This window comes from Elephantulus edwardii, unplaced genomic scaffold (assembly GCF_000299155.1).
Source record: "Elephantulus edwardii isolate Elephantulus edwardi_28Jun2011 unplaced genomic scaffold, EleEdw1.0 scaffold00190, whole genome shotgun sequence".
Taxonomy (NCBI): Eukaryota; Metazoa; Chordata; class Mammalia; order Macroscelidea; family Macroscelididae; genus Elephantulus; species Elephantulus edwardii.
The window spans coordinates 3,143,093-3,145,857 of NW_006399940.1; positions in this window are offsets into that span (position 1 = coordinate 3,143,093).

Sequence of the window (2,765 nt, forward strand, 5' to 3'; positions counted from 1 at the left end):
GTGAAAATATGTTATATTTCAGGGAAAATATGAACATCAATGATTAGTATAAAGTTTGGAAAATATCAAGTTATTCTATTTCAAACCTAGAGAAAAATCAATAATTTGCTTTCTTATGAATATCATAACTCATCACAAGAATGATAAAAATTTTAATAGTGGTTGAAAATGATCATGGAATGATATGGCAGTAACTATTTTCCTTCTGCTTATGACAATGTTTTAAAAGTTATGTTTTTATACCACTGTTATGAAAGCTTTGTGAGAAATGAAAATTTGTAGACTTTAACAAGAATTATCAATGCATTTGGAAACTCTGCTATCATGGACCTCTCCAGAGTGCTGAAGATCAACAATGCCAGTCTAGATACAAACGTGCACCTAATCCAGGCCATGGTCTTCTCAAGTACTTGTTGTGTTTCAGAGAGTTGGACATTGACGAAAGATGACAGAAGAAGGATATATGCCTTAGAGTTGTGGTGCTGGAGAAGAGTCTTGAACATACAATAGACTGCCAAGAAAACACATAGGTATGTCTTGGAGAAGGTGAAACCAAGTCTCTCCTTGGAGGCTAGGATTTTGAATCTCCATTTCACTTTGGGAGAGATCAGTCCTTGGATAAGGACATGTTCGGAAGGGTGGACAGACAGCGAAGGAGAGGAAGATTCCAGATGAGATGGATATCAATCTGGGACGATGGGGGTTGGTGTGTCGGGAATTTGTGAGAGTGGATCAGGACAGGGAAGGGTTCAGAACTGCTGTACATAGGGTCGCTATACATCACAATTGACTCAACGACACGTAACAACAATAACATACTATGACAGGGTTTGAAACCGGAGTGTCATCCACTTCCTAAACAACATGCTTCGGAAACTCTATGAAATTTGATAAATGTCAATAGGCAAACAACAACAACAATTCAACTAAGGCTTCCTTGTGAGATTAAACATGTGGTGCTTCCTTTCACTCCTTTATGGATTATACAAAAAAAAATAATATAAAGCACTAATAAATCATTGATAGGTTGGATAACATGAAAGATAAATATCTCTGCAACAAGAAAAAGATTTCAGATTACTGAAAGTTCAATAGAAAATGTTAACTTTTTAAAATTTCTTATTTTTTGCTAGATACATTAGAAGTTTCTATAATTGTTTTGGTGGTACAACAGGAAAAATTCTTCAATATATTTTTTCAAGAACTCTTTCAAATATAAAATAAAATGTAGTTATAACTCCTTATTACCTATAATTTAAAAATAAACTATTTTAAAAATTATTTTCACACACATTTGTCATATGATTTCTCTTTTTGATAAAATAATTTTTTGCAGAATTTCCAGAGCCATTCTATGGGAACAAGGTGAAGCTCTCTAGTTGAAGAAGTAAAGGTCTTTTAAAAAAACTGATCAAAAAGGATAGGCAATCTCCTATGTGCAATTAACTGTCTCTGTAAACCCACTGGACAGTCAGCTATGGGTTGGTTCTGACTCAATGGCACACCACATTACTAAATGTATCTGTGATTAACAGGAAACTGACTAAAATACATAGTGTTTGTATCACTATGTATTCTTAAAATCTGTTCATTGTATACAATATATATGTAACTAAAGATATTATATTCCATAGAAATAAAACCCTGACACTTTTTAAAGTACCCTAGATATACCCTCTCCATCTCATATTCAGTTTCTCTTTACTCTGGTGGCCTAGTGGCATAATTAGCTATTAATAAACCTTAAAAACAATCTCATTCTAAACTAAACTCAGGTATAGCATTTCTTCCAAAATGTTTTTAAAAACATCATTTATTATTATTATTATTATTATTATTATTATTATTATCATCATCAATTCCCACTTACAGAGTTTAATGACTCCAAATGTGATTTAAAGTTTTTTGGGTTTTGTCCCCCTCCTGTTCTAAATTGAAATTGCCCAGCTCATCAAGGTGATAATTGGAATTTCTGCCTGATCTCTAAAAGCAATTCACTTGTTCTCAAACAAAACACTATTGTTCTTGAATTTTCTGAATTACCTTCGATTATACTCAAACAGTGTCCTTACAAAGAAGGTCAACTTAAGGTCTACCTATCAGTTCAGCAATTAAAAATTATTACTTCCTGAAAAAGGAGTGGGGTCATCACTGGAACTAGATAGTTCAGAGTAGCTCTGAGATTCAGGGGTGTTTGCTCTTGAAAATTATCCGATACTTCTCAGATGTCAAGAGCTTGTTAGTTTATCCTACAGTGACATTTCCCTTCTGGTTTTCTAACTACAGCTCTTTGCACATTTCATTATAATATTTTGCTTTATTTTCTCCACTAATCCTTGACATCTTCTGCTCAGCATTCTTATGTCATCATTTCTTCTGTTTGTTTTAACCTCTGTATGTTCTAATGCAGGTTTCAGAGTCTCTTCTCACAATTATTTGGTCTTGTTTTTCTTTGGTATCTTTTTAATAACTTCTTGTTTTCTTTACAGATGATGTTGTGGATGGCAGCTCACAACTCATATGTTCTTTTTAGTTATTAGTGTTCAATGCATTAATCTAACAAATCTAATCTTTTAATGCAGCTGATAAGAACTGAAACTCATATTTTGGGTTTTGTAGACCTGTTTGAATTTTATTCAGCTTCAAGTAGAACTTTCTCATGAGTAATTGATGATCTATTCCACAGTCAGACCCTGACTGTGACATTTTGACTGCATTTATTTAACTGCTCTATCTACTCTTTTCACAAATGTAGTCTATTTGAT